Source organism: Meles meles, chromosome 20 (genome assembly GCF_922984935.1).
Source record: "Meles meles chromosome 20, mMelMel3.1 paternal haplotype, whole genome shotgun sequence".
Lineage (NCBI taxonomy): Eukaryota > Metazoa > Chordata > Mammalia > Carnivora > Mustelidae > Meles > Meles meles.
In genome coordinates, this window is record NC_060085.1 from 39200136 (window position 1) to 39225098 (window position 24963).

Consider the following 24963-nt stretch of genomic DNA (forward strand, 5'->3'; position numbering starts at 1 on the left):
ACAGCGAAGAAACTGCTAGTGGCAGAAGCATTTAACTTCCTTGTTAGCAGCCTCCCCCAAGTGGCACTTTTTCACCGGCAAGTTGTTTATTATGTTCCGTGCCAGGCAAAACTGATTAAATGGGGCTCTTAAGAATCAAAGCGTTATAAATTCATGGAAATACAGCAAGCAATAAATTCCATGGAATTAAAAGCTTACTAGTGCTATTAGCATTTCAGGGTGTTTGAATTGTTAATACTGATGTGCAAAAATGATGTGCCTCTAAGACAAGGCAGACCGAGGCAAATACAGCCGAACAGCTCTGAATTTATTTTATTTATTTATTTATTTATTTATTTATCTTTTATCAAAGTGGCGCTGGGACTTGGCACTGGTTATAGCCACAGGAATGGAGGAGGAGAGTAATTATCTCCAAAATTCTCATCTGCCCTGAGAAGTCAATCCCACAACAGAAGACACAGCCACCAAAGAAAGGTTTACAGAGGAGGAAAACAAGCGTGAAAATATGATGCCAAGGATTTATGCTTTCAAGGAATGGAAATTTCATCTTAACAACTAAGAGGCATGGGGGTCCAATGCATTGTGACTGGGTCGATCTTGGTTTTCCTATAGAGCACATAACCCCAGACCGGGCCCCAAAAAAGTTACCAAGTGGGGCTGGGTGCACTGAGGCAATGGCCACGAAATTTCCCTGGATTGTCATGTTTCATCTTCGACTCTTCCTGGGGGTTTACACAGTGTTATTCTAAAGTGACAAGGGGTAAGAAAAAAATCAATTATTATGCCATTAAGCAAGTGATATCCTCCCAAGTGCAAGACACGAAGCAGTAATTCTATGGCACCCATCTATTTAAAGAATACTTTGTTCCAACAGAAACGCATCTCAGGATTCTTGCTAGGCAAATACAAATGTGAGACAGAGAAAGAAAAAATATTAATCAGTGCTTCATGAAGACTTAAAAATTAAAAAAGAATGAGATATATTTCATTTTTTAAGAAATACTGTCAACAAACAGTGCGATCACTTGAAAACACAACTTAAGAGAAAATATACTTGAGAATTACCGAAATTCATGAAAAAAAAGGTAATCCAAAGGGATCTAGACAAATACCCAAAACATCTATTCATCCATCCGCTCTAGAGTTGGCCAAAAGAGTACTATTTTCTAACATATCAAGAAAACTTAATTCCTTTGATAGGAGAATCACATGCGTAGTAGAACGTACTGACGGATCACTGGTACATGTGATTATCTCTGGGGCTACGTTCCACATGTGGATAAAACATTTGTACTCACTGAAGCTGTCCGCTGCTTCCCCACAGAGAGACAGCCTGCTCATGTACCAAAAAATAGAAAGGAGACAAAGAGGAAAAACCTTACAGACAGAAACTCATATGCATTAATACGCTTTCGCCAGGCTTAAGTCCAAAACCATGCATTGTTATGGGAGCAACATTTTACAGGGCTTCTGAACTGTCAGCACTGTTCAACACCGTCTGCCACTAGGACAAGACCTACTATGTGTAGAACACTGGCAGGCGAAATGAGTAACTCTAAGACGTGATTCTTGCACTCGAGAAAGCTTAAACGTCTCACTGGGGAAATAATCAATTATAAAGCACCTATTATATATTCCAAATCAGGAATCAAAGATTCTTAAAAGACAGGTTTCTCTACCCACTGGGATTTTAGAGTGAATTTAAGATAAGGCATACACCCAAAAAATAACCCCCTGAACAAGGCAGTATTATATCTATCAACATTCTATACACACACATAATCCTGGTGTGTGTGTGTCTATGCACACACGCACGCAAGTCTTCAAATACTAGACAGTGAAGAGGAAAACCCTGATAAATACAACATTGCGGGAAATTTAATAACAATGAAAAATCATATGTGAAATTAGCTGTGGGCAGTACCTCAGCATCACGTGTGGGTCAACTGAATTGTCCACACGAGGCTGCAATGGCCAATGGTGAGCAAAACCAATACAGTCCTTGCCCCCAGGGGTGTCACTGCAAGTTAGTGTGGAGTGAGTAGCAGAAGGTGACCTCAAAAACAGTAAAGAAGACCTGGAAGCTTCCATGCCCGTGTCCCACACTTTCCCACACCCGCCCTCCTCTAGTCTTCTCACACAGGTCTCTGGGGCCTTGTTCTCTTCAAACAGAGAAATCCCCCGGCTCCGTCCTTCACTCTCACCGACCAACAACCCTTTAATGTCAGTGAGCTCCACTGAAGTGTTAGGCCAAAGGAAAGACATCTGTACTGTCAGCTTCTGATACCTAGTTGGGATGAAGAGCTCTGCCCTTTGTTAAAGGGGCACTCTGGTGCACTCTTCGGCTGGAGTTTAGTTAGAATCAGAGGAGGGCCCTTCTTGCTGATCTCCTTTCAAGGGTAACGTCTTCCAGAACTGCTACAAAAGAGCTCTGTTCTGTCTTATTTCCGGACGTGGAGACAACGGCCATGGTCTTCCCTGGTTCACTGGCTGCAGCACCCGCAGAAGAGAAATCGCCGCACACTTGTCCAAGCAGAGCCTCTCCCTTCTCACTAAACGCGAGTAAGGACTAATGAGAGCCTTCACTTCCCGGGGACCGAGGTCCCCTCCCTGCCTCGTATTCAGTCCTCTGTGTTGCGCAACGAGCAGAGGTGGTCAGGGGTCTATCTCCGCCTGGTCTCATGGGGCCCCCGTGGCCCACCTAAGAAATCGCCCGAGTCAGGTTTATGAGAGGGGTAAGAAAGGAGCCCATTGGGTGCAGGACTGGACCAAGTCCTCAAGCTCAGATTTCAAGAATTACCTGCAAGGAGATGCTGGGAAGGGACCAGTCCACTAACAAACAATGATTTGCTTTCCACTCGCCTCCGCCGTCCTTCCCACATCCGGCTTATGTGAAGAAGCAATGTCACCTGACCCCAATACCACTGTCACCAAGTGTAACTCCGACTTCAAATACAGGCCCTCCCCTCCTCCTTACCACCTTAGCCATAAATCAAGCCACTTTCCTCCCTAACCTCCTGGCTTTGTCAGGTTGAAGCCTACTCTGTTGTGTTTTCTCATACAAAAGTTGGTATTTTCATGCAGTACCTACCCCTCTTCAGCCTTCCTTGAATGCAGCCCTCGGCTGTTTCCATTATTTCCGTAGCTGGGAGCAAAGTTTCTGATGACAAAGTGTGTCCTTGGAACACAACCTCTTTGCTAGTGTGGGGGACTACGGCATGATAATAGGACACTAACTGTGCACCCCAGACAATGTACCAAAAAGGGACCTGGGAAGGGAAAGAAATAAATAATAATACAGAGTAATAAACACCTCTGCCAGTGAGTGTAAAGAAATAAAATGCCCTTGTATTCTGAAGGGGGGGGGGGGCAGTGTGTGATTACCTTGGATGGTCTGGTCAGGGTGAGTGACTACCCACTGAGAAGAAGGTGCATGGGCCATTTCAAAGCCGAAACAAAACTTGATGAGAATTAAAAAGAGCTCAGGCTCTTTGCCTCCTCCAATGTCTCTCCTACCTTATTCCTTGGCCCTGCCTGCAGGAAGCAGATGGACAGCTCCCGGAAGCCTCACATCCGCTATCCCTTCTCTCCCGGGTCTCCCACTATGATTCCCTGGCGGAGGTGAGCCCTCCGGAGAATTCCTGCGAATCCAGTATTTCACAGCAAAAACAATTTTCATATTAGCTTCTGCGTCTTCTCTACCATGCCATGAGCTCCCCATGACCTACAGAAATATTTTATTTATCTTGGTGACTCCTCAGCAACCCGGGATAAAGAGGTTTGAGGCTTACCGAATTTAATTGCTTTGTGAATGGGAACGAGAAGAGAGAGGTTAAGTGGCAGCTCACCCCCCAGGTCCCCCAAGAAGCACGTGACACAAGGCCAACCTGAGAGCAAATGCTGGAGGGGCTGGACCCACAGTGAGACCCTCCCTGATGCCCTTGAAGTTGAGAAGTTGCGGGGACGGAGCTGTTGGGGCTACTCACCATCAGGAAGAGAGTCCCGCTAGCAGTGGGGTCAGCAGGACATAAAGCGGAGGGAAGAATGGTAAAGACAGGGTCCTCAGGGCTTAGATTGGGTCCAGCAAGGCCCAGACCTGACTGATTCCATTACATGATCAATTAAATACAATCTCTTTTTGCTCAAGTCCATATGGGTTGAGTCTCAATGACATGTGACTAAAAAAAAATGTTCTAGATGATACACAAGATAATGAAAGTCGATGAAATAAATTAGCATTACACAGGAGACAAGCCCTACAGAGTCAGGAGTCCAGAGTGACGATGTGATCGATCAGGGTTCAATCAACTGTTTGTTATCACTGGGTTTTGAGATCAATCAACAGTCCCACCTGATCTTCACATGTACTAAAAGCCAGGATTTGAAAGGGAGATCCTCAAAAATCCAGTATCTGACCTTTTCCAGCAGGGCTTGCTGTCCATTAGGTAACACACTTCGCTCTCTGGCATCCCAGAAACGGCTATGTTCAAAGAGGCATCAAACTCATACTTGTGTAAGCAAAGGGCGCAAATGGGGTACATGGGGAAAAGAAATTCCATACCCCCAACCGCCAGTTTTCCCTTCCAAAGGGAACCATTTGTTACCAGTGTCTTGTCTCTATCTTCCAAAAATATTCTACATACAGAGGATCACATGTGCTTTGTACGTCTACTGCTTCTTCCCCCTCCAACTCCGAGAGCAGGACAATTACTCACTTGGTCACTGAAGCCATCTTGGAGAGATTCCCACGGCAGCACCTGCGGGTCTACGCAGTCTTTATCCATTGCTGAGTAGCAGGGTCCCTGTGTGTGCCCCACCCCCACCCGAGAGATAAGGCATGATTTAACCATTCCCTCCTGGCAGACATTTGGGGAATGTCACTGCTTCTGCTCCCAAGAGCACCACTGCAGGTTAGATCCCTACACACTGGCCTTTCATCGGCTGGGGAACTATAAATCCCTAGAAACAACAGTTGATCTTTGCGGCTGCATTTGTGAACTAAGAGTCAACAACCTTGCCAGTTGGGAACATAAATCCCCACTACTTTCTTCCCTACCCTATACTCGGGCTTGCCTTTTACTGGCATCTTTCTGATAGGATCAGATGACCAGCTGCCTTTGATGGATACTAAAAACAACACAACACCCAGAGACGAGGCACGATTCTGCAGTATCAGCTGCTATCCCCTACAGTGGGCCCCAACAGCCTGATACCATATCCCCCCATAACACACTTTGTAAAATTAAAACATTTTATAGTCCTATTAGAAAATGCTGGGGGCGCCTGGGTGGCTCAGTCGGGGAGACGTCTGCCTTCAGCTCGGGTCATGATCTCAGGGTCCTGGGACTGAGCCCCATGTCCGGCTCCCTGCTCGATGGGGAACCTGTTTCTCCCTCTCCCTCTCCCTGCAGCTCCCTCAGCTTGTGCTCTGTGTGTGTAAAATAAATAAATAAAACTGTTTAAAAAAAAAAAAGAAAGAAAGAAAGAAAAGAAAAGAAAAAGAAAATCCGACATGCCTACATTACAATGTCACACATGAGGCTTCTGGGCCTAGTCTCACATTCTGGGGGTTACAAGTGGTATGGTAATCACATATTCGTGTTCCTGGAAGTTGGAGGGGTTCCCCACTCTCTCCCGTGTATCCGTTCTGCATGTTTTTCCTATTTCTCCCCACCTTGAACATATCCTGGAGCATTCTTTCAACCTGTTTTCCTCCAGTCTAATTATTCTTTAATTTTAAATAATGTAATAACTTTGACATTTTCATTTATAGTTAAACCCTGCTAATTTGCACAAATGATGGGTAGACACAGCACAAATTAAAAAGCCTGAAAATACAGCAAACACAAAAAAGCCAATGATTAAAAAGAAATCAAACTGCGGCATTATGAAATACACATTTATTCTTATAAGCAAATTCCACAGGTTCGAAAGCCAAGTACGGACACTTGGCTGCTTTCAAATATTCTCTTTTCTAAAGCTACAGGGTTACCTCCTTTCCATGGCCTCCAGGGATGATGTTTTCTGAACAAAATATCACAGCACGCGGTAGATGAAGTTTTTCTGAGTAACGACTAAGGCTTAAAAAGCAAGTCTATAAGCTCCGTTTTGTTGCTCAAAGAATTTCTGGGCTGTGTGGTGAAGGAAAGAAACAGCTAGTCGCGACAGTGGACTAGGGCTGCCATAAAAGAATGCCCCCGGAAGACCAGGTGGCTGAGAGACAGAAAGTTATTTCTCACAGTCCTGGAGACTGGGAAGTCCAAGATCAAGGAGCCAGCAGATTAGGTGTTCTGGTGGGGACCCACCTTCTGGCTCAGACACGGTCATCTTTTTCTGTGTCCTCACATGGCAGAAGCGGGTGAAGAATCTGGCACCTGTTTTCAAGAGCAGTAATCACATTCAAGAGGGCTCTACCCTCAGGCGCCAGTCCCCTCCCAAAGGCCCCACCTCCAAATACTGTGACGGTGGGTGTGAGGATTCAACCTATGAACTTGGGGTGAACCCAAACATTGTCTGTAGCATATAAAAAGTGGCTGCATCTTAAAAAGCCCAAAATGTATCCAACTCAATCTCATTAGCTTTCTTTCTATTCCACACTTGGGCTTTCCTAACATTCTACTGACTCAGCCAACATGACCTCCATCAAGAGGTGTGTATATCAGCAATCAACATGTCATCTTGAATAACGCCCTCTATCATATCATTTGCTCAGCCCATCATGACAGCTGCCTAATTTTCACTCCTCCATCTCTCTTAAAAGTCCTTTAGACATCAGAGTCTAAGTTACGGTCTTCTCCACCTTGGTCTTCAGCAAGAGCTGGTCACATTCACCTGTCCCATGGCTCTTTCCACCCCCTCTTCATTTCTAGTCTTTCCGCAGCCACTTCCAGTCACTCAGCCACAGACTCTGCACTCCCTGGTGCCCTTTATGGCATGCATGGTCCCTAGCCCATGCCTGGTTCCTTCTTTTCATGGTCACTTAAACATTACCCTCTTCACTGGCACCTCTCGACAGTCCCACCGAGTCAGGTGGCCAGTCACCTCCCAGCCACGGTTAGGCACGAATTAGCCTTACTGCCAAGCCAATGGCACCTGGCACTGTCCTCGTATTTATCTGCTTACTGTCTCCCTCCATACGGTCAGAAGAGCGGGAATTTAGCCCCATGACAGGGATCATGTAATGCTCTACTCTCAGTGCTGTGGACTGCATGGATAGCCTCCAAAGCTGTCTACCAGTTATCCCTCCCATTCTCGTATGCAGGGATCCGTTGAGAGGAGGACTGTTTTCCTCCCACCCCCTCGAGTGTGGGGCGGCCATGGGAATACAGCAGCTCTCACCCAAAGACCGGGTGCTCCTGAGGCTTAAACGAAATTACACGTAACAGCGCTGAGCCCACTGCCTGATACAGAGCAAACATTCAATAATTAACTGTCATTACCATCACTTACTAGTATTCCTTTTTTCTCACTATAAGAAAAGTCTAGAATTGTGAAGTAACAGGTTTTCTCTCTAATGTCCTACCCTCTCCCCCACCCCACCCCCACCTTATGAGCCCAGAAGCCCTGTACAAGATGCTAAGTAGAGACGGCCCCTTGCATCTCCTGGCCAGCGTGGCCTCCCAGAAGAAAACACCTACACTGCCTCCATCAAGGTCCTGAAAGACCCAATCTCAGAAAGCAACCTGATTAGACCAACTCCCCCAAAATAAAACAAATACCCAACCATCCCTTCTTAAGCCTCTTGTAGACACGCAGTGAGGATCTCTGTTCTCAACAGATGCGTGCACTGGTACCATTTTTCTAGAAAACTGTTTGGAAATATATATATATATAAAATTTTCAGTGCGTATCAATATCTAGCTAGCCAGCTAGCTACCGATCAATCTAAATTTTAAATACATACACCTTTTCATCCAACAACTCCCATTCTGATCATCTGTGCTAGGTCAGTACTTCCCCACCGGGACAACTTTGCAGGGGATACATGGCAATGTCTGGGGATGTTTTCCGTTTTCCTGTACTGGGGGGTGGGACTGGGGAGGGTGTGCCACAGGCCTCTAGTGGGGAGAAGCCAGGGACACAGCTGAACACCCAAGATTCTCACAACAAAACATTTCCAACCCAAAATGGCCATCATGCTCCAGTTGAGAAACCTACCCTAAAGAAATAATCAGACAGCCTTTTCAGTTCGAAAATACATGCTTGTTCACCGGCGTGGTCGCGCTTATCTTTTTATATCCGACAAAGTGGGACTGGTTAAATAAAGTGTGATATATCTACACACAACTAGAAGGTAATAACAGCGCTGCCATACACTAATCGTGACAGAAAGGTACTGGGGATCTATTTTTAAATTAAAGAAAAAAAAATGTGCCCAAATTTCCAAAAAGTAAGAAAAACGCAGCGTGACCCCGTGAAAACTGCGACGTATCTATACCCGATGGCGGAAGAGAAATGTAACGTGAGGGTGCAGCAGGCCGGCTCAGTCGGGGAAACGCGTGACACTGGATCTCAGGGTTGTAAGTTGTAAGTTCGAACCCCACAGTAGGTGTAGAGAATAGTTAAAATAGTTAAAATCAAGAAAAAAAAAATACAACGTAACCCACAGATGGAATTAGCTTTCAGTGTACATTTTGGTTCATCCCATATACCTAAAGTTTTATCATTTCAACCTGCCGTCAAGATCTAAACTTAATTTCTATTTTACAGTCCTGTTTTTTTCCCTCCAAAATCTGGTGGGGATTGGACACGTGTAGCTGGTGTCGATTCAGACTAGCCCGGTTTCAGCTGCTCAAGAGCTGCTTGGTGGACTGGTTTCCACACTGGACAGCCCAAGTCAACTCAGTCACAGATGGGCGGAGAGAGCACTATCTAGAAGAACTGATTCCAGAATGGTCCAGGTCCAGGTTGTGATCCTGGAGGACGATACGGCCCTCACTACTTTCTTACTTAGGTTTGCCTGTTTATTTTTACAGTGACAACTACCATGTATAAGGAAAACCAAACAATGCATGGAGGAGAACCAAGAAAGGAGAGAAAACTGCTTATTGGGCTTCATAAACATATGGGAAATAGGCCCCGTGATCATTCCTCCCATCCTTGTTGGAAATGATATATTCCGGAGCTTTCCGGGAAAGGACATGCCACCACATGCATACACATATGCGCACAAATGCAATCCTTTGCCTAACAGTGGGGTCAAGGTCACTTCTGCCAAGTGCACCCCGAAAACCCAACCCCTGCTCCTCAAAACACAACTGAGTAGTGGAAAAGAGACTTTATCCCAGATGGAGGGGAATTCCTGCTTCCTTCCCTGGGGACCTCCTTCCCGCCCTCCCTCCCTCCAGCTCAGCCTCTGTCTGTCTCTGTCTCTCACCTTGGACGCAGTGAATACCCAACGAAGTATCTAGCCGCATTCCTCTCAGAGTGAAATGCTGAGGACACGAACCTAATGCCTTCTCAACGTGGTCTCCACGTGTAGGTTCCATGTGTAGGTAGTAAGATGATGTTAGAGCAGTGAATCTCGTGCACAACCCCGGAAAACCTTTTCATACTATTTCCATCACACAGTTTAGGTTTTAGAAGGCTGGCGGGTCCCCGATCTCTCCATCTGAACTCAGGCACATCTGGGTGTCAATGGCCTGGCCTCAGTTTTAGCAGTCAGGTCCAAGCTGCAGTGTAGCTAACACGCTGATTCAAATTCCTACAGATGAGCCAGTCAGATCCGGCTGGACGGCCCCGGCCTTCACCTGGTGCTGGCAGGTGAGGAGGAGAAGATGGTACAGAAATGTAATGTTATCCTAAAAACCTCAGAGACCTCCCTCTTTCTTCTTAGGATTTTCAAAGTTTGTGTCTTCTATTTGGGGGCAGGGGAAGGTATCAGGATGCCTCTTTCATTTCTATATCCACGAACTTGGTTCTCCCCCATAGAAACAGCCACTGAAAACCATTTTTGTTATCTTTAAAGTTAATTAATAATAAAATATGTTGCCATCCTAGGGGCGCCTGGGTGGCTCAGTGGGTTAAAGCCTCTGCCTTTGGCTCAGGTCATGATCTCAGGGTCTTGGGATCGAGCCCCACATCAGGCTCTCTGCTCTGCGGGGAGTCTGCTTCCTCCTCTCTCTCTGCCTGCCTCTCTGCTTACTTGTGATCTCTCTCTGTCAAATAAATAAATAAAATCTTTAAAAATATATATATCTGTTGCCATCCTTGAGAACTTACTACATTCCACGCCCTGTGCTAATAACAAAAATAGACAGTACTGAGCCTAAAGCACTGCTCTAAGGACTTTTCACTTGGAATAACTCAGTTAATCTTCCAACAACTTCCAAGTGCCTATTTTTTTAGATTAAAAAAAAAAAAAGGGCTTAGAGAATCTGGGCGCTTCCGCAAGATGATGAAGCCAGAAAGTAGCAGAGCTGGACCTGCAAAGCAGACCGCGAACCAAACTTCTGTATACAGTCCTCACAGCACATCTACGAGACAGGTCTTTTCATTTTCTCCACGTCTCCGATGGGGACAAGTGGCAGAGCATGTCGGGACCTGCCCAAGAACAGACACGTCCAAACTCTGATGAGGCTCACTCCAATCCATGCCTCTAAGCGGAGCATCAGGACCACAACCCCGAGCTACCCCTTCATCATTTCAGCATCGGGAATGTTTATCTCAATTACGAATCAGTTGTGTTTTAGAAACGGTGGTGACAGGAACCAGGCAAATACACAGACAGGGGGATGGTTGCCAAGTGCATTCCCAGGAGTGGGACAAGCCAGAGAGAAAGCGAGTGTGGTCCCGGGGCCGAGGGGGCCTGTCTTCCCCCACTCAGTGCAGAGTTCTGGAATCCCAGAGAACACTCAGAAATCCAGAGGAAGAACACGTCCCTTCTCTATTTTGGATTCCTTCATCCAGGCGTTGATGAGAATCAGCTGGTTGAGCTCACAGATTGAAGAGCCAAGACCCAGAGCTCACCTCTCAGCTTTCAGCAATACCCCTACTAACAGGATGCAAAAGGGAGGGGCTCCCCCCAAAGTCCCTAGGTCTGTCCCCAGGGTCTTACTGTTCCACTGCACAGGGCCCGGCTTCTCTACAGGCTTCCTGCCCACATGGCTGGAGGAAAAGAAAGAAAGAGGCTAAAAGAGAAATGGAGAGAATCTTCTCAGGCTGGGGGACGCCGGGCCTGTGACAGCGTGTCTTTCGCAAGTGTGACAGGAAGACGACAGAAGCAACCTGGCTGGACACAGTTTCTCTCTTTTTTTTTTTTTTTTAAGATTTTATTTATTTATTTGACAGACAAAGATCACAATTAGGCAAAGAGGCAGGCAGAGAGGGGGGGGAGCGGGCTCCCTGCCGAGCAGAGAGCCCGACGTGGGGCTCGAACCCAGGACCCTGAGACCATGACCTGAGCCGAAGGCAGAGGCTTCAACCACTGAGCCACCCAGGCGCTCAGTTTCTTATCTGAGCCACTGCTGCTGACGAAGAAACAGGAGAAGCAGTAAGACGAGAAGCAAGCCTGACTCTCACTGTGGTTAAGTGCTGCACGGAGAACTCTCCATTTGCCCTCATTACCAAGCAGTGAGGGAGACCCACCACATTTAAAGAGCCTCTCTTTTGTTGTTTACTAGTATATCCCCAGTGCCTAGAAGAGTGCTTGAAACAAGTAAGCATTCATTAATTATTTAGTGAATAAAGGAATAAATTTAAAATGTCCAAGTATTTGGAAAGCTTATGAGCCCCAGATCTCTCCATCTGGTTTCAGAACATCTGAGGGCCAGTGGTCTGGCCTTTTCTAATTTTAGCCTTAGACCAAAGCTGTAGTATAATACTCTGAATTCACTCTGTGAATTTGGCCATAAGAGCTGCTGGTCAAGGACCCTCTGAATGACAGGATCCCTGCCCTATGCTCTCGGCATTCTGGCTTCTTCATTCCTAGTCTTTCAACCCCTGGCTGCTCCCAAAATTATGAATGATTAAAAGAAAAAGTGGGGCACCTGGGCGGCTCAGTGGGTTAAGCCTCTGTGTTTGGCTCAGGTCATGATCCCAGGGTCCTGGGATCCAGCCCCGCATCAGGCTCTCTGCTCGGCAGGGAGACTGCTTCCCTTCCACCCCCTGCCACCACCTCCCTCTCTGCCTACTTATGATCTCTGTCTGTTAAATAAACAAATAAAATCTTTTAAAAAAAGAAAGAAAGGGCGCCTGGGTGGCTCAGTGGGTTAAGCCGCTGCCTTCGGCTCAGGTCATGATCTCGGGGTCCTGGGATCAAGTCCCACATAGGGCTCTCTGCTCAGAAGGGAGCCTGCTTCCCTCTCTCTCTCTCTCTGCCTGCCTCTCTATCTACTTGTGATCTGTCTCTGTCAAATAAATGTTAAAAAAAAAAAAAAAAAAGAAAGAAAGAAAGGAAGGAAAAATGCAAACAGCCTACCGAAACAAAATTTCTCAACTTCATTTATAATCAAAGAATTGAACAAGAAAAAAATACATATACTTTTTTTTTCCTCCTATGATTCAAACGATAACCAAAAAATGTTGATACTCATTCTTGGCAAAGTTGCAGTGAAATCAACACTCTCAAGTGGTGTTAATAGGAGTGTAAATTGGTTCATTTTGAAAAACAATATGACAAGATATAAGTAAACCCTATAAGAATTCCATAAACTCTCTTCTAGTACTTTCCCCCTCTAGAATACATCTAAAGACATAAAAATAATTGACCAAGACCTATGCACAGATATGCCCACTGCAATAACTATATTACAGAAAAACTAGAAGCAATCTCCACACCCAATATTAAAGAACAGTTAACTAAACTGTATTACAAGCAAAAGGATGATAGAGCATGTAATCATTTAAGATACCTTTAACCATACTTCACAATATAGGAAAATGCTCACCGAGTAATATTAAATTTTAAAAAGAGACAATTCTATGTACTGGATGACAGTAATTTTGCTAAATATGTGTACACTCAATAAAAAAGAATGGCAGAAAATTTATGTTATTCTCAGGGTCAGAATTCTAGATTATTTTTACTTTTATACTTGGTCTACTTTTCGATAATTTCAAATTCCCTCTAATGAGCTGGTTTTATGTGTACCATCAGAAAACAAAACAAGGTTCGTGGGAATTTCCTACTCTATTTCTACCACTAATAACATAATAAGAACTTAGCTAGTGAAGTTCCCAGTGACAATTCTATATTGGTCTTCATGTATTTTTATCCCACATAAGGAAATAAGGAGAGGATGTCAACCATTCCAGAGCTAGGGGAAACAAGACCTTGGAGCAGAAGTAGCTCCAATCAAATAGACAGCGTGTACCTCAAGAAACACAAACAAAACATAATTATCCTTCCCTGTACCTCAGCCCTGGGCAAAGCACATGCCACACGGGAGGTGTTCATCTGTACGCATCAGTCGGGTAAGGGCAGTGGACACTGAAATTCTCAGGCTACACATAACACTCAACAATTTTTAAAATGCACAGCAGTAGTCAACTGGCAGGAACATTCCACTTTATATACATCTTCATCGAATGGCCTTGTTTTTTTTTTTTTTTTTAAAGATTTTATTTATTTATTTCACAGAGAGAGATCACAAGTAGGCAGAGAGGCAGACAGAGAGAGTGAGAGGGAAGCAGGCTCACCGCTGAGCAGAGAGCGGGACTCGATCCCAGGACCCTGAGATCATGACCTGAGCCGAAGGCAGCAGCTTAAACCACTGAGCCACCCAGGCGCCCCGAATGGCCTCGTTTTAAAAACAAAAAAATCAGCCTTCAGAGGCAGGAGACAGGAAGGGAGAGATGGGAGAGGGCAGAAGCAGAAAAAAAGCAGGGGAGGGGAGGAAGGAGAGGGAAAAATAGGCATCTTCTGAAAGGACCATTTTTATTTTTATTTATTTTTGTTTGCTTCAGATGAAGGTATTTAGGGGATATTTTGCACAGTTAACACGCTGAAACACTCGCAAATGGTGTCATTTCCCTTCACATTGCTGGAAAAAGGAGAGAGTGCTGGAAATGAAATCCGAGATAAGGGCCATCAAAAAAAATAAACACATTTTGGCTTTTGTCGGGTCTACTTTTTTAAAAGCCAACTTTTTCATAGTCGTATTTTTATCATGCCACTTGTTTGAGGTATCATATCATAAAAGGAAGGAAGAGGTGTAGGAGAAGGGCAGGGGATTCCCGACACAGGGGGCCTCGACTGTGCAGTGGCCTGGGGTCTGTCATGTCCCTTTCCTGGATGTCGGTTTCATCTTCAGTACATGACAAGGAAGAGACCAGACAAGTCCCACATTCTTTGGTCCTCTCTGAAGTTCTAAGACTACTTCACTGAAAGGCCGTTTGGGGGATTTTAGAACTAGATGGGGTCACGGCCACAAAGCACAGTGGTGTACAGCCCAATCTTAAACACACAGCGAACCCCACGGGAACTCTAACATTTGTTGCCTACACCAATAATGACGATACTGCTGGGGTCTGGTGCGCAAAAGAAAAGAACCTAAAATGTTAGACTCTAAAAGCTGCACGTACGTTTTAATTTTTCTGGGTAAAGTGACTGAAACGCAACCAAAGCAAATTCTGGAGATGCAAATGCGGACATAAAGCCATGGCTTGCTCTGGGGAAAGAGAAGGAGTGCTGTTTGGGCTAACAAAACAAGGAGCGGATGAATGGCTCACCCTTGAAAGAACACAAAGTTCCTAGCTCACGGGCTGAGCATTAAGTTGGGAGTGGGAAAATACCAAAAGTAATTCAGATCAGGAAAAATAAAAAATGCCCAGCAACTTAAAGTCTAGAAATTCTGAAATCAAAACTAAGGTGAATTATACCTCACCTAATCGTGGAAAATACATACAGTTGCCCGAAGGGGTGATTATGTGTGGCTCAGCTTAGTTTTAATATTACCTAGAAGTAGAGGGAGAAACTAGGTGGTAATCTATAATCTCAGCATCATTTAGAAAACAAATTCAAGAGACCGAGCTATCTTGAGAGATCCAACATAGACACTCTGGCCATCGTGAGCCAACGGAAAAAATCAGAAGCCCGCGGGAAAAATCAGAAGCCCCACCATTTCAGGGACAGTCAATGCAACAACAGAGGTTACCAAAGTATCCTAAAGTAAGATTTAGATATAACATGTAATGACTTGGAAAAATACTTGGGATAGCATAAGGGTAAAAATAGGAAACCAAACAGTATATGCGGGACGAACACACATAGACAAATCTACAGATACAAAATCCCTGCAGGATACTGATAAAATGTTGAACTGGTTAGGGGAGGTCACAAGTGGAATTTTTCTTCCTACAGATTCTTCTTCTAAGAAGGACCTTGATTATACTCCACAGAGAGACTATTCTTACCTAACCCAATATTACCTTAATGGGGTTTAGTACCTAAAGAGAGAAAGCATATTTGTTATTAGTTTACCTACACTTTTCCAGATGCTTGAAGATTGGGGACCGGCCTAGAAATCTCGAGAATGTTCACGGTGTTTCAGAATTTTTGAAAAAGCCAGAATCTCTGACGCTCTTAGTTGAGTTGAAAGGCAGACGAGCCCATCAAAGACTACCTAGATTAGTAGAAGGTGAAGGTGCAGGCGTGTGGTGCAGGCACAAACTCGTAGTTTGCTAATCTGGAGACCATGTTAACCACGCCAAGCTGTGGTGTACTTCAGATGATTAAAACAACGCGTTTTATGCACCCCCCCTTTCCTCTGCCTTTTCTGTATTTTCCTTCCTTCTTTCCTTCTTTTCAAGCCCAGTGTGGGGCTTGAACTCACAATCCTGAGATCAAGACCTGAGCTGAGATCAGGAGTCGGACGCTTCACTGATGGAGCCACCCAGGCACCCCATCTGCCTTTTCTTTAAACAATATTATCTCAACCACTGGAGCAGGGAATGAACTGAAAGGGGCAACATGCACAGAACTCCTTTGTGCGGCAGTGAATTTTTTTCTGATCACTCTCGCAGGCTGTACCATGACCCAAGCATCACAGAGTTAGCCTCCTGTCCATGCGGGGCTGCAAGAGGTGGGGGAACGTGTGACGACCTTAACGAACAGCAGCGCCGAACGGGCACTGGCCCAGGGAACATCATTCACCATGCCTACCATAAGCACACTAGTAGTTGTACGAAGCCAGTATGTGTTACAGGAGTGAGAATCAAACATTTCTGACTCTGGTTAAGGTTATCGATGCCTTCCATGTTGACAAACACAATCGTCCATTCTTTGTCATCATCTCTTCTGACCTCTTAGCCACTTACGATGTAGCTGACAATACTCTTTTTTTTTTTAAGTATTTATTTATTTGAGAGAGAGAAGGAGTGCAAGGAAGGGGGAGAGGGAAAGAAACCCAAGCAGACTCCGCACTGAGCGTGGAACCAGACGCGGGGCTCGATCTCATGACCCCAGATCATGACCCGAGCCAAAACCAAGAGTCAGATGCTGAACCGACTAAGTCCCTCAGGCATCCCAATGCTCTCTTCCTTTAAACGATGTCTTCAGTGGGCTCCTCGTTCACCCAAATCTCCAAAATTTCCTGCCGGCTTTGCCTCTTTCTCCTCTATATCCTGTAATCAAATCTCTTAATGGCGTTGGCTTCATCTTGGAGCCCTACTCTCCTCTACTTACACCATGGCTCCCCCGGTGAGCTCACCCACGTTCATGCCTCTACATACCACTTAGATGGTTACAGATCCTCAGTTTATCACCTCAGCCAGGACATATCTAGATCCACATATCCAAATGCCCACTTGACCGCTCCATCTGGATGAACAATAAACAGATCAAAGCCTGTGTGTCGACAACTATTCTCCTGGTTTCCCCTGCTTCCCTCACCCACCCTTGACGAAGACTCCTGGCTTGACCAAAGATTAGTCAGGCTCCTGAACCCACCTGGGCATCTCCCTATAAAATCCAGTTTTAGCAAGAACCCTGCTAAGTCAGTTTAACCGCCAAGTCCCTCTACCACCTTCGGTATCTGACCACCGCCGGTATCTGACTGGTTTCCTCATCCTCCATCATTCCCCAGGGAGTGTCTGATCACGCTGGCCTGTCTTCAGCAAGAGCCCTGTTAGATCTGTACAGCTCAGACCCTCCGCTTACCCATGATGTTTTTTCTTGGTAATTTTCCATCTACAGACGCCCACTCTCCTCCCTGGCTCTAAATTTCTACTTGCTTGGGCTGGATTCAGAGTTGAGCCCAACCTCTCTCCTGTATAAAATCTCATGGCGTGTTCCTAACACCTGCTGTGACGGTCCTGAATAAAGGGTGCCCTGCCACCTTTAACAAGTGAGATTAGTTTTGTTTCCTTTAATACCCTCGAACCTGCTCCCCTATTTCAGTTAATGGCAGCTCCGTCCTCCCAGCCGTTGCTTGACCCCGAGGCCTCCACCTTCTCTTTCCTTTCTACCCACAAGCAACCCCTCAGAGGACACCACCCCATCACTCAGCGCAAAAGTCTTGGAGTCATCCCTGATGTAACTTTTTCAAATTCCACATCTATTCTGCCGGGAAGCCCTTGGGCTCTTCCTTCAAATCAAAAGCAAGTCTACGTCTCAGCAGCTCTACGGCCATCCTGGTCCTGCCATCCTCCCGTCTCACTGGGATGATTACAGGGGCCTCCTCACAAGTCCCCCTCCCTATCCTCTCGCTTTGTTCACCCACAGGCAAATTTCAAACCGGCTTCCAGAAGGATCCATTTAAAGCAGGAGTCAGATCCTGACCCGCCTCAAAGCCCATCAGTGGTTCCCTATTTTACTAAAAGACCGTCTAGTGAGTCTTCATGCCCTACTCAGTCTGACTCTGTTACTTCCTTTTTTGTTGTTTTTCAAAATTGACTTAACTGTTTCTAAGTAATCTCTATACCCAACATGGGGCTCAAACTCATGACCCCAAGATCAGGAGCCACTTGCTCTTCTGATCACGCCAGCCAGGCATTCCCAGCCCTGTTACTTCCTGACCTTGCCTCCCACTGCTCTCCCCCTTGATGACTTGACTTTAGCCACATGAGCCAACTTGCTCCCTTTGTTTAGAACATGCTAATTCTTTGCTCCCGGGCTACCACACTTCACAGTCAGACTTACCCTGGTTATTTAGAGTTGGAACCCCTTCCTCAGGCAATCTGATCTCCCTCAGCCTCCAATATTTCTTCCCAGAACCTATCACTGGGTATTTATATTTTATTTCCCTGCCCATCCCCATCCCCTAGAACCATGAGCAGAGGGCTTGATAGCGGTATCATTCACTGAAAGATCCCCCATCAACTTGAGCAAAGGTATCCATTAGAAATATAACGCCTGCGACACATGTAATTATAACCACACGGAAACGGTAAAATTCAGGTTAATAATTTATACTATTTAACCTAACATAGCAAAAACATGACCACTGCTATGTGTAATCAATAGAGAATAAAAATTGAAGTATTTCACAGCTTTTTTTCCATACAAAGTCCTTTAAATACTTTGTCGAAGGTACACGTACAGTGCATAAAAGTCTGGGCTAATCGCACCGCAAACATGCGGCTAGTGGTTTCCATATTAGACAGTGTTGGTTTACTCAATTTATTCTACTCTGTTGTACGCTTCTTCCGTTCCTTAAAAATCCTTGGGCACAATCCACTAAATAGATTTCCAACCCACCAAGGAGTGCCAATGCCCACTCTGAAAATCTCTGTTCTGAATAAACTTTAAGGTAAGTCACCTGTACTGAACAGATTTTAGGGCACTTCCTCTGACCTTGAGAGATAGTTCAGGACCCTCTGGAAGGGAAACAGATTTTTCAGAAAAGAGAGGCCTGGAGGGATAGGCTGAGGAATTAAAGTACCATGCCAATCCACAGACTGAAATCAGCACCGTCCATCCGATGATGCAAGACTGTTTTCTTAATTAAAAGGTAATTTTAAATAACTCATCGCACTGTCAGATAATTAACAAAACATCTAATTACTTATAATTATATGCTACATACATGCTAATATACAAAATTCAAGGGAAAATGTGCGTGATTTTCACACTTCAAAAAGAGTACATTTGAACAGAGCATAAAGACTTCAAGCTTTTTCACTCCTCTCCCAACCCCAGCCCCACCAAGCAAAGGCTACAGAAGTCGAAGAGTTCAGATCAAGGCCAGAGAAGTACAAACTTACATGATTAATCTTCATTTTTCAATTGTGAACTCCCAGTCACCAGCATTGTTTTTAAAAAGTACCACAAGCTTCAAATCCAAGCGCGACGCTGGACGGAAGGTCACCTTTCCAAACGGACCCAAAATAAGGATCCTCCCACCAATAGAACATTTGCTCCTATAAGGTTCTGGATGTTACTAGAGACGAGGGGGTAATGCAGTCAAGGTTAGCACAGATCTGCTACCTTAAACAGGGTTTTGTTTTTGCACAGTTAAGCTTCAGATTCCTTCCTGGGGTTTGTGAATTGCCAAAGGAAGGCAATACTTCCTACATCTCGTTAAGCTGTTACGTTGTCACCTAAACTGAGAATCTCTTTTCCTAAGATGCTCAAGGTGAGCAATGGGATATCCGTGCCCTTGGCAGATGGAGGAACAAAAACAACATTTTAAAAAGATGAATAAACCATTTGTTATTCAGTTTTGTATTTCTGAGGGCTCACGGTGCAAAATACGGCTAGTTGATAATCGCAGCAAAGATCGCCTTTATGACTAACTGCGCCTTCGTGTACATTTCACCAAGTGACTTCTGCTTGAAAACGAACTCTATTGAGCATATTTCTCTGGAAATCAATATTTAAAAATTTTTTTTCTTTGAAAACTAACATTCAAGAGAAACAGCCCTTGTTTACAGAGTAACTTAGTTTAGCATTATGGTTAACAATGTTTAAAAACAGCTAACTTAAGATGCAAACATTTAAATTTTGAAGTTTAACTGTTGGGAGGCCAAGTCAGTTCTAGGAAAATATAAACAACATGAGGACAGTCATGTTTCCCCCAATTCCATCCCCTGTAAGGATTTTTCAGGTCACCCTTTTGTTGGGTTTAGGAGTAAGGACTCAAGGTTGTACGAGAGTTACAAATTTATTTATGTATTTTTGGATAGTTGCAGATTTCAGTGCTTGGGATGAACCTTGAAAACATCATGCTAAGTGAAGGACATCACTAACCAAAGGCCACATATTGTAGGATTCCATATGGGAAATGTCCCAAATAGGTCAGTCTATCCAGAAAGAAAGTAGATTAGCCATTGTCTGGTGCTGAGTGGAGGCCAGTGACTGATAACAGTTAAGGGGTCTCTTTCTGGGGTGCTGAAGATGTTCCGACACCAGACTGTGATGATGGTTGCAAGCTTTGGGAATATACTCAAAGCCATCGAATGGTATTCTTTAAGTGGGTGAATTGTTTTGTGATATGAATTATAGCTCAGTAAAGCTATTAATAAAATTAACATGCCTGATAATGTTCATAACAGCACTGGCATGAATGATAACAAGAAAATCAAGATAAGCTAATATAGCTTCCATATAAGGTTAAAATACATAAATCCCTGACACCCTGGTCTCCCCACTATAGATCACTTTCCCCCAACAACCAGTACTTGCCCTTCCTAACCCTGGTCATCACCATTGTTCATAATCTGGGTCTTCCCCTCTCTAATATAAACTCTACAAGGACAGAGACCATGACCTTCTTACGTAGTGCTATGATCTTAGCAACTAGCACACAATCATCAGTAAATACCTACAGTAGGATTTATATATGTATGCAGTACGCACTTTCATATGAATCAATCAATCGATCAGTCAGTGAAATCATCAGATGGGGGCAATTCAACCAGTCAAGTTGTTGTGTTCGAAGAGTCCCCTTAAATCTCTTCTCCGATTCTCCCATGTTCCTGGCCACCCTAGTAGACACACTTCCCAGCCGCGGCAGGGCAACCAGGTGACCGTAATCTTACAAATTAAAGGTTAATGAATGGGATATGTGCATTTTAACTCATCTGCACCAAAGACAACTGCTTGGCTTGGACTTCACTATGCTTCAACCATGTAAATAATGACAAAGGCCCAAGGTAGAAGAGCAAAAGAGAGAAAGAACCTGCCCACGTAAGCTAGACTGGTGAGACTGCTCTCTAAGAGGGAAGGAAACCTCTATTTTATGTAAGCCTTTGTCTGTTGGGGTCTCTATGCTGTAATACCAGCCTAGTCTTTACCCGGATTGTTAAACCCAGGCATAGGTGTATGGGGAGAAGCGGGGAGCAGGAAGGTTTCCAATGTTTAGCTGAAAAAGACAGTGATTCAGTCAGTGTGGTCATCTGGTGACGCAATGAAGACACTGTTATGTCTACACAACAACGTCCCAATACCACTCAGAACGGATACCAAAAAATGAATTATAAAGTGAATCTGAATCTCAAGCAAAAATGTGTGTAGGTGCAATGCCAGTGTTGACGGGAAGCAGAAAGAAAATGATGTATAAGCCTTTATTAAACTAAGGCAGCCATGATAAAATGACATCAATGTAACTGTGACCTAAGCAAGATGTCTTTTTAGGTCTAGTCTTGACATTCTATGTGACCGTGGGTCACATAGATCATCTGATCACTGATCATCTATGGGGCCACCTTCCCTGTTTGTAAAGTGGGGATTATAATCATTGCTACCTATCTCTCAAGAATGCTGGCACAAACCCATTTTGTAAAGTGTTCTGATCTACTTGGTAAAAAACTGTTATATCGCTATGAAGGAAGATGACCATTATTTATGATCCTTCAGAACTTCGAATTGAAATTTGAAAAATGGCTTCATCTGCTTTTTCTGATTCTGCCTGGCCCCTTATGCACATAAGTAGTTCTTCCCATAGCGCCAATGTAGACATATTTACTTACATCTATGCTATTAACGATTCCGAGATTTCAAATGGGACATGACGTTTACTGAGAAGCACCCAGCGTCTGAAATCAACCTCTTTTTGATGCTGGGGAGATGGTGCGGGTTTCTCCATCATCGCTGGATAGCATGATTTTCTCAGGTTTTTGTGTTTTTTTGGTTTGCTTTTGAGAGACAGCGTGCCCATGGACACACATACAAGAGAGGGAAGGAGGGGCAGAGGGAGAGAGAGAATCCTAAGTAGACTCTACACTCACTGCTGAGCCCATCACAGGGCTCGATCCCACAACCCTGAGATCATGACTTGTCCAAAGTCAAGAGTGGGCACTTACCTGACTGAGCCACACAGATGCTCCACACATTTCTCTTTTTAAGACTTATTCCGGGGAAGAAACAATAGCTATTCCAGCCATTTTATAGACTTTTTCTTTTTAACTTTACATTTTTAATAAACCTTTTTTACTTTTTTATATATGAAAATATATAAATAATATATATAAATGAATAATACATAAAAATGTATAAATATAAAAAAAAAGGATTAGTTTTTCAAGGGTCTTTGAGCTTGCTAAAAGGTAAAAAAAAATTACATGTGATTTATTACTTAAGTCTCTATATCTTCACTAATTTCAAAAAAAAAAACCAAAAAAACAAAAAACCAAACCTTGAAATGAGGATTAAATAGGATGGAATTGATATTATAGGAGAATAAAAATAACCCAATGATAATTGGGGGTAGGAAAAATGAGGTTGATTTTAAAAGATCTCAATCACAAAAAGCTGGAGTGGAAAATAATTATACAGAGATTGAACAAAAAAAACTCTTACTCCGAGCTTCCTAGCAGTCAAGTTTAAAAGAAAAATTATATGGATTTGTTACTCAGCTTCCTTTGTGTCACGACAGTAGCCAACAGAAGGACAAAATTTTTCACTGTTCCTGAACTTTGACAAGGAGTTCCTCATTTGCAGCATATCCTATCATATAATACACCGTGTCCTTGACATTAATTATAAAGAAAGAATTCTCTCCCCATGGACTGCCTGCCTCTCTTAGTCAACACTAATGAAAATTTCCTGGAACTTTTTATCCCCCCAAACTTGCCCCGTCTCATGATATTGTAAACTTTGAACAGTGTCACAGAATTGGAAACATATCATATCACACACATTCAAGTGTGCCCATTTTCAGGTCATGGGTGTTAGCATAGGCATTATAAAGACATCAAGTCAGAAGAAAAATAATTCATGCTTGCAGGTGACTCCAAAGAAAACAACGAAAAGTGCTCAGGATGCCCTTATTTGAAGCTGTCGGGGTAACCAACTCTCAAGGTGAATATTTCATCTTTTCAACCACGCTTTCAGCTTGGTTTAATCACAGTTTTGGGCTCTGCCAGAAATCTTTGCTAGTGAATGGCACAAGATGAGTTAGACATCTGGCACAGCTATGCACGAGGAACGTCCTGCACTGAGATCTCGCAGGGCTCACGGAGACCAGGAGACACAAGGTACAGCCGAGCTGAGCTGCTCTGGCAGAGATGGAATGGCCCACAAAACAGAAGATGCATCTTGCAGGGCCCTTCACAGAAGAAGTTTGCAGATCCCCGAAGTTAATTAAGCCTTCCTTCTTAAGACTGGACAACTAAGACTCAGAAAGGGAAGTGCTTGGACTTGATAGCCCCCGCTACCAGTTGGGATCCACCCCTTTCCATGCTGTCTCCTAGAAATGAGACTGTCTTCCATGGTGAGCAAGCAGGAGCTTCCCACAGAGGTTTTATTTAAACAACAATGATGGTGAAATGCAGCAAGTGGGATTTTTTGCCTCCAATCAAATGTGCCAGAATGCAACACTAACCATGAATCCATACCTTTAAAAGGCATTCTAGAGTGCCAGAATGCTAAGGTTAAAAACAAAATTGATCTAAGAATCTTCGCATTATAAAGGTTAAAAGAAAACAACAACAACAAAAAACCCCAAACGTGTGTAGCTAAAGAGTAGGAAATCTCTGTCTTATCAATTCATAAACTCAACTTAGTCATATCTGGGTGGAGACCTGGTGCAACCAGGGCAGCAAGGAACCTGTTTTACAACAGACACAAATCCACTAACGCAAACGGAGCTGTTACTGGCCTAAATTCAAGAATCAAATGAAGATGCTCCTGGACAAACCTTAGCCAGGAAAATGACCGGCAAGATTAACTTGTGGCAGATGACCACGGCCTCACCAGAGAGAGACCTCTGGAAATCAAGAAAATACGGAGCACCTGTAAGCATTTTAAACGTGCTTTTTTGTCTCCCCTCCCCAAAGTGAATTTGAGGAAATTTAATTTCATTTTAATTCATCAAGTTACATTAGTCGCTCTGCAAACTTCTAATTTTAAAATCAAATACTCATTTGATTTTCAAGCAAGGTCAAGAGAACAAGGCAGCCTAGCGCTGACATCACAGGGATGGGCCCCATGCCACTGAGCAGTTGCATCAGTGATCTGGGTTGCTATGGCGCTTGACTATTAATTTCTGAAGGAAGGTGATTATAAAGCCGCCAGATGAACATCAATCGGATGACACCACTTCGGCACAAAACACCGACAGGAGCTACTCATGGTTGCAGCAAGTTCACTTTTATGAATAATTGCTTTTGTGATGTGCATGTTCCTTTCTAACTTTAAGCCCACCAAAAAAATAAATAAATAAATAAATAAATAAATAGAGAAATAAAAGTTCAGCTTCAACAAAGAGGAGAAAGCTTGAAAACATTTGGGGGGGGGAGGGTCACTCTGTGGACCATTTCTTAAGTTAGGACAGTCTTTTCTTGAAAGATCTCCCCCAAAGATGCTACGGCACGCAGACTTATGCACAAATGCATACACGTGTTTTTGGCAGCTACAGAGATCGGAGAAGAGTTGAATTGAGATATACCTAGAAGGAGGGAGATACGGGCCAAGATATAATCCCACTAATCGTATTGCATTTACCTTTTTTGGCTTCTGGAAAGCAATCTTCAGGTATAGTCACCTCAAAAGGTCACTTCTCACCCTGAAAACAAAAGAGATCGTCACAATCTGAAAGTCAAAAGACAGCACCAACCACCTATTTGCCTGGGACAGATGCAAGG

The 24963-nt window shown here is 44.0% G+C and overlaps 1 protein-coding gene across 8 annotated transcripts in view; it reads right to left on the reverse strand.

The window, feature by feature from the left end:
* Positions 1–24963, reverse strand: part of FOXP1 (forkhead box P1) — a 586176-nt gene that overhangs the window by 299969 nt on the left and 261244 nt on the right. For all 8 annotated transcript variants that reach the window (XM_045990390.1, XM_045990389.1, XM_045990383.1 and 5 more), the window contains one exon: positions 24824–24884. The gene's annotated coding sequence lies outside the window, so the exon portion shown is untranslated. The remainder of the gene's footprint in view (positions 1–24823; positions 24885–24963) is intronic.